This window comes from Callithrix jacchus, chromosome 3 (assembly GCF_049354715.1).
Source record: "Callithrix jacchus isolate 240 chromosome 3, calJac240_pri, whole genome shotgun sequence".
NCBI classification, from domain to species: domain Eukaryota; kingdom Metazoa; phylum Chordata; class Mammalia; order Primates; family Cebidae; genus Callithrix; species Callithrix jacchus.
The window spans coordinates 109,683,273-109,691,776 of NC_133504.1; positions in this window are offsets into that span (position 1 = coordinate 109,683,273).

An 8,504-nucleotide genomic window follows, 5' to 3' on the forward strand; every position below is an offset into this window, starting at 1 on the left:
GAAATGGTAGGAAGGCAGGGCATTGAGAAAAAAGGGGATGGTTCTTGACTTGTGGTTTTATTTCAGCTCTAAGACAACTTAAATTCTAAAAGGACAGAAAATCAGAAGGTATCGAGTCTGACTGGCAAACTCAGGCCAAGCAATGGATGAAAAATTATGTTGACACAGGTTTTTGCCTGAGAGAGCATGGCCAGGTGGCTAGCACAGCTTTGGCACCACTGAAGAGCAGCCTGTTGTGCCACCCTGATAAGCCAGAGAGGCTCTGCATTTATTTAGCACAGACTTAATGACAAAGGTCTCGAGTAAACACCATTAGTGAGTAATTAGATTTGCTGACTCCCTGAGTAGAGAACAGTTCTGTTGTAGATGATCAAAGGTGGGTTTAAGACAACAAGCTATTAAGATAAACTCCTTTACATTCCCTTGTTATCTGGTCTTTGCTATTAGCTCAAAGTAAGAGGATTAGGCTGCCTTCAGCTATAATTATCTCTAGAGGCTTTTGCAAAATCTTCTAGCCTTCCAAGAAGGTTTGCATCTTTATAATTTTTCCCACCACCCTGACCAATCTCCCATAAGAAGGAATGAAGATTAGAGCAGATTTAGTTCAAATAGAAAAGAATGCCCTCAATGATAGTCAATTCTATGTACTCAGAAAGCAGGACTGGAATTGACATTATGAAGTGGGCAGGTGGTTTTCTTCTTGGCATCTCGGTCTTTTCTGGTATCTGGGTCTTTTCTGGTATCTTTAATCTTTAGTAAGAAGAAACTAAAAGATTTCAGCTGCTTGCATCATTTGTCTTTATCCTTTTAGATCAGGAGTTCAAAAGCCCTTTGCCCAAATCCACTCATGGATTGTTTTTGTAAATGAAGTTTTATTAGAACATGGCCATATCCATTTATTTATGCATCATTTATGGTTGCCTTAGTATTACAACAGTAAAGTTGCATAGTTGGGATAGAGACCATATGGCCTACAAAGCCTAAAATATTTTCTCTGTGGCCCTTTACAGAAAAAGTTTGCTCACCTCTCTTCCAGATGAAATATCTTTCTAATTATAAATAGTCTATTATTTAGCTCAAGTATGTGAGTCAATCCTTCACCCTCACTCCCACCCTGTCATTTCTAGTTACATGAAATCAGTTTTGAGGTGCAATGGACTGTATTCCATGTACTGTGTCAGATGCGTGAGCATAGCTTTGAAACATTCAATTCAGTTCTTTGTTTTCATCCATCCTGATAATGCCTTGCAGTATGGTCAGTATGGGACACTGAATCAATGGTATTAGGGGTAAGTATTTAGTGATCTTTTGTTCCCTTTCTGGTAATAAGTAACAGTTCATTTTAAAAATCTTGTAAATGTACTTTGAATTTATACTAGGTGTAAATAATCCTACTTGCATGACATGTAACTTATCCGACACTTATCTGTTACTTACCTGTTACTTTTTCTGCCTTTTCTTTACAGTCTCTTGTGAGATAATTCTGTAGGTGACCCTGTTGTCCTCACTTCCTTAAAAAAACTTGTTTTTTTTGAGATGGGTTTTGCTCTGTCATCCAGGCTGGAATACAGTGGCCCAATCATGACTCACTGGTGCCTTGACCCCCCAGGCTCAAGTGATCCTCCCACCTCAGCCTCCTTAGTAGCTGGGACTACAGGCATGTGCCACCTTGCCCAGCCATTTTTTTTTTTTTTTGGTAGAGATGAGGTCTCACTATGTTGCCCAGGCTGATCTCATGTTCTCACCTTCACTAATCAAAGATCTTAGAATCATGTGTAAATCTTTGAATTGTAATAATAATAATATCAGTCCCTTTAATATGCATGGCCCTGGCTGGGCACAGTGGCCCACACCTGTAATTCCAGCACTCTGGAGGCCAAGGTGAGGGGATCACAAGGTCAGGAGTTCAAGACCAGCCTGGCCAACATGGCAAAACCCTGCCTCTACTAAAAATACAAAAATTAGCTGGATGTGGTGGCGCATGCCCATAATCCTAGCTACTGGGGAGGCTGAGATAGGAGAATCGCTTGAACCTGGGAGGCAGAGATTGTGATGAGCTGAGATTGGGCCACTGCACTCTAGCCTGGGCATCAAGAGCAGGACTCTGTCTCAAAAAAAAATGCATGGTCCTTTAAAAATGTGAAGTGCTTTCAAATTGACTATCTAAATTGATGCTTGTAACAGTGTTTGTTTGCTTCTGGAAAAGGGATCTGATTGACTAGATAAAAGAATTGGAAGGAAACAAATTTACAGAGAAATAATTTTTATAGCTTTTAAATTTTGTATGACGTGTGCATTAGCTACCTATTGCTGAGTAGCAAATTATCACAAGTTTAACAGAGTAAAGCAACACACATATATTATCTCAGAGTTTCTGTGGGTCAGGAATATAGGCACAGCTTAACTAGGTCCTCTGTAACAGGATATCTCACAAAGCTGGTATTAAAATGTCAGTCAGGGTTGAGTCTCATTCAAAAGGCTTGGTTGTGGAAGTACCTGTTTCCAGGCTAACATAGTTGTTGACAGGATTCGGTTCCTTGAGAACTATTGGACTGAGGGCCTCAGTTCCCACTTGTCTGTTTGCTGGAGGCCTCCCTAGTTCTCCATCATGACAACTTGCTTTATCAAAGCACACAAGCCAAGAAGGCATTAGGGGAGTTTACTTGCAAAACAGAAGTCAACATTTTGTGTTACCTAATTATGAAAATATCATCTTATTATTTTTGCCATATATTCTAGTCCTTAAAACAAGCTGTTAGGTCATCCCACACTCAAGGGGAGGGAATTACATGAGGGCATGAATACCACAAACTGGGGATCATGACAGGCTATTTTAGACTCAGCCCAGCACAAAGACTATATATTACCTATTTAGTAAAGTTAAATAAAGTGCTTTTAGATATCCAAGACCTTTTAATGAAAATGCAAGTCTCAGTACAATATGTAAAATATGATTCAATTTTTGTAAATAAAAAAGAACATGTGCATATACACATGTGCATGTGCACATACACTCACATATAAAAATGTATACGAAATACTGAGAATGCTACACATTCAGTGGTTAGCAATGATTATGTCTGTGGAGCAGAGTGAGAGATGAATGGGTACAAAGAAACTTTCACAATTGAATCCAGCTCTTTGTTTGCTTCCCAACATGACAAGAAAGGAATTATGGTCATTTCATTAATCCAAAGTTGTAGAGGATAAATGACTTTCCAATGGCATATACATACTTAATTGCAAGACCAGGTCTCAGAAGATGGTTTGTCTGAGCAGCCAAGATTTTTCTACCTAAGTTTTTTATTTTTAAACTAAATTGTCTTATTCAGATTTATTAAAAAGTTTAAAAGATTATTTATAATGATGGTCAATATTAGTTTCTCCAGTGATACGGGGCAAATCTCATTGGGTGGCCATCACCATTCAATATATTTGATTATCAAGATATTTTTTAACTCATGATAAAACAGAAATTTATATTTAATCCTACTGTAGGTATTATGGTTTGAATGTTTTTGTCTCCTACAAAATTCGTGTTGAAATTAATCCCTAATTCAACAGTATTGGGAGCTGTGGCCTTTAGGTGATGGAGTCATGAGGAGTCGACCCTCATACAAGTGGGGTTAAGTGTCCTTATCAAAGGGTTTGACAGAAGTTTGCCCTCTTGTGCCCTCCTGTCTTCTACCAAGTGAGAACACAGCATTCCTGCCCTATGGAAAATGCAGCGACAAGGCACCATCTTGGAAACAGAAGCCCTCACCAGACAACCAAACCTGCCAGTGCCTTCATCTTGGACTTCCCAGCTTCCAGAATTGTGATAAATAAATGTCTGTTTTTTAAATAAATCATCCAGTTTTAGGTATTTTGTCATAGCAGCACAAATGGACTTAGACAATAGGGATGCCAGATTGAGCAAAAGAAAATATGGCACTTTCCACTTGTCAGTAGTGAAGCAATCTTTTCTGGCAGTCCCATCAGCTCTCAAGTTTTCCCTTTCAGGGAGGAAAAAATCTTCTCATGTCTCATGGTCCTATCCATGCCTAATTCTGTCATCTGTAGCCTTCTGCAAAGAGTGCAAGGCAGATTAATCTTAAGAGGATAGTAGTTAACATCCCATAGTGTCAAACCCATTCTTAGCCAAAGGGTCTTTACTGAGAGGGGCCTCTAACCCCCTAAATCTTAGGAAGGACTCTAACCTTCCTAAGTTGGTCCTCAAACCTAAGTTTGGTCAAGCGTCCTTGCATTTTCTTAAGAGGGGCCTTTAACTCACTGTGTCTTAGGAGAGACTCTAACTCCCCTAAATTGGACCTCTAATCCAATCCCATCCTTTACCCAGCTATGCACTCCACTTACCCAAAGTCAGCCAACTGGTGCACACAGATGGTTTTCCCTTGAGTTGGGCATCTCTACAGTATCGATCCAGGAAGATGTTACTGGACCCTACCACTTACCCAAAGGTAGCCTTTGAGTTGGGGGTTTCCTCAATATAATCCCTTCTATGGTCACCAGAAAGATGTTACTGGAATGGAATCTGGATCCAGACCTCAAGAGAGGGTTCATGTATGTCATGCAAGATAGAACTCAGGGTGAGTCCATAGAGTAAAAGCAAGTTTATTAAGAAAATAAAGGAATAAAAGAATGGCTATTCCACAGATAGGGCAGCCTGTTACAGGAGTTCGTAAGGGAATGACTAAAGGTAAGACAGTGACAAATTTAGTAAAAACAGACCAAGTTGTTACAAATGTCCATTGTTTTGACTAAAGATAAGAAAGTATCAATTAGATAAGAACAGATCGAGTTCTTGTGAATGCCTATTAGATTATAAACTTTATGTTTAGGGGTGGTTTTTAACACATCCTAGAATGTTTTTTAAATGATAAACTGTAATGAGTGCTTAACATAAGAATATCATTGAAACTGAGAAATTATTTTAAAATGCTTTGTAAAAGTTGAACATTACTTTTTTTTTAGGTTTCATCATCTTTTCTGTTCTTCTAAAATAGTTATTAAACATCTCTGTGGGAGTATAAAGAAATAATGTAATTTGGCAGAATGTGATTTACTAGTATAAGTTTGTCAAATTTGGCTTTATGACTATATTCCAGGAAAGCAGAAAAGCAAAACTGAATAAGGAAATAGTCTGTGACTAAATTTCAATAAATGTCCCAAAGCATGGAGCATTTTGTGTCGAGGTCCTTTGCACATTAATTTATTTTCTTTTGCAATTTTAAATGCACTATTCCTTGAAGCTTATCCCCATGATGTAATATTATTGGATGACTGACCAGTTACTACATGAGTTCTAAAATCTCTACTTTTTTGATTGAGTCATAGCTCTCTGATGGGAAAAGATGACTATGTGTAGCCACAGAAAAGTGGAAGAAATGGGAATGTACTGATGTCTTAGTCCTTTTCTGTGACTTATAACAAAATATCTGAAACTGGGAAATTTATAAAGAAAACGAATTTATTTCTTACAGTTATGGAGGCTTAGGAGTTCAAGACAAGCACTGACAACATAGCAAGACCCCATTTCTACAAATAATTAGCCAAACACAATGGCGTGCATCTGTAGTTCCAGCCATTTGGGAGGCTGAGGCAGGAGGATTGCCTGAGCCCAGGAGTTTAAGACCGCAGTGAGTTATGACTGCACTACTGTACTCTAGCCATGGTGAGTGAGCGAGACTGTCTCAAAAAAAATTTTTTTTGTCGTAAATCACAGATCCATCACTCCTCTACATTATATTACAGCATTACCTTTAGGAGCAAGGGCTTTGTGCTCAGGCTGCCTTAGTTCAAATGCTGCATTGGTCACTTCCTAACTGAGGCACCTTGAGCGAGCTAATTATTTTCCTTGGGCCTCTGTAACCTCTCTGGGCCTTTCTGTACAACAGGGACAGAAATAGCACCTCCTCCAGAATGTTGTTGTAAAAATTAAATGAGCTCACACATACAAAGATTATTTAGTTCCAAGTGCCTGGAACTTAGTAAGGCCTCACTGAAAGTTGAATGTTATCTCTCAAAAACAATATCTGAGATTCTAGAGTTTGTGCTAAATTCAAAGCAGAGGAGATTCATTTTAGATAAATGCATAAAGTTATATATGACATTAAATGTAGGAAATCATGTTAGTTTATGACTTTTTCCATCTTACAAGCAAAGGAGAAGAGAAAACCAGTTATAGCTAGGAAATTTGACAAATTGGCAGCAATAGAAAAACATTTAAAAAGGAAATTCCTTTAATCAGGCACGCTCTGCACATACATGATGAGAAATGCTGCTGTATGTTATAATAGCAGAGAATGCAGAGTCACTGGGACTTGGGAATCTGCAGCAAAATGAAGATGGACAATATATTGAGAAATATCAAATCTAAAACTGTGGTCAACATTTAGCTTCTGTTCCCTTTGTTTCCTGAGTGTTTTCAGCTTACTGAAGTCAAATGATATTTTTTTTGCAGATGGAAAATTATGAGCTGTTTAGGGAAATAAGCACATGTCCTAATTATGCTACATCATCTTTTCCATGAGAAGTGCAAATGCAACTATTAAAAATAGTTTAGATAGAAAACAATTGATAGACACGTTGTTTCCCTGTTTGTCTCTGTCTCTATGTCTCTCCCTTGCTTCCTCCCAATGGATAGTGGTGCCAGTCTTTGCATTAAAAAATATCAACCCAGCAAAAAAGGCTGCCGGCTGCATTTTTGAGGGGACCTCCATTTTGTCATTGCTGGGACACCAATTTTGTAGCAGGCTCTAAGTCCTGCTATAATGACATTGATGGCTGGTAGAGTTCATGCAGGAATTCCCCCGTGAAAACTCTGGAAACAAAATACTTAATTGAAAATAGCTAAATGGCACTGTTTAAACATATATTCAGGTTTAGGGAATGGTAAATAATCATGTGCACACTTCTCAGGGAATTTATGATAACACTTTTTCCCTCCAGAACAAAGTTAGCCTTTTTGACTCAAATGCATTGGTGTTCCTGTCTCACTTGACTCATGTGGCTGGAAATGAGTTTGCATGCCAAGGTGGGGCTGGCCGTCTGATTCTTCTTGGAAAAGATAACCAGTATATCACTGTGATTTTGAGCTAAGAAGCATGAAACAGCAGCACATTTTCCTTTTACGTCTTCATAGCAAACCCACCGATATAACCGATATACCTATGCCAAATACAGGCCGTGTTTTGACACTAACCCAAATTCTAGAGACAACTCTGACCTTTGGCTAGTTTAATGCCCTCACCTGCTCAACTGTGACAGAACATTTATTAAAGACAATTCTAGAGCAACGTTTATAGAACTAGAAATAAACACACAGAATGCAAGGGAAAGCAATGAGAGTGAATGGTCATTACGTGCCTGGACGCGAAGGGAGGTGGTTTGCGGTGGGGTCTCCAAAGCTCAGATCTCTGTCTTTCTTCTGGTTTTGTTTATGCAGCCAATTAATTGCTACCACATCACTGCCCTGGGACTCCCTGCTGTCATGAGACTCTCCACCATTCTACGAATACTACTCAGGGGGATGAAGAGCTCAGAGCAGCTAAGGTAAATGTGATCAATCACAATTTTTAGGGAGTTCATAAGTTTATGAGCAAAGGAGAGGGAAAAATGCACATAGTGAAAACAGAAAATTTTAGCAAAAGGGGAGCAATTGCACAAAGCTGACAGAGGAAAGGAAGCTGGAATCCATGGGCAACTAGTCCCTTTCCCGGCTGTGGTCACACTGGTGTGTGAACTAGCACCCATGGGAAGGAATGTTATTTCTTCCATTGTGATGGCAGGAAACGGCATCTCTCCTCCAAAACCTACCTAGCCATCCCTAAAGAAGTATTATCTTTCTCCTCTAAATTACCATAAAGCTTGAAATATGTTCCTTTTCATGGGAAATAATGTCTGTTCTCTTCTTCAGCTGGATGTGGAGAGGGAGGAGAGAAAAAAAGTACAAAGACATCCAAATAAATAATTAGATACAATAGTTACAAATAAATTATTTAGATAGTGTGGTCAAAGAAGGCCTGAGGGGATGCATGTAAACTGGGACAGAAAAAATTCATAGGAGTTTGCTATAAAAGCAAGAAAAGGAATGTTCCAGAGGAGAGAGAACAGTATGTACACAATCTGCAAGAAGAGAAAGAGCTGGGGTGTGTACTTGGGAAGCTGAATCCAGGCAGATTTGACTGGAACTTGGTGAGCATTCCTTAGGAGAAAAGAGCCTACTACCTTCAATTTCACTAGCCAAAATGGTTTTTAAAAGTACCTTTTTTTTTTCCTGGAATATATTGTTTGACCGTCAGACACAGTAGACTTACTCTTATCATAGTTTGTTCAAGGAAGAAAATATAGAAACTGTTTCTTACTTAATTGCTGACCACTGAAAAGCTTAAATTATAAAAGGTATTGCCAATTAAAGATATTTCTACTTAAATTTTGATTTTGTTCACAATACATATGAAGTTTATAAATGAATTTCAATTTAAAAACATACATTAAATCCA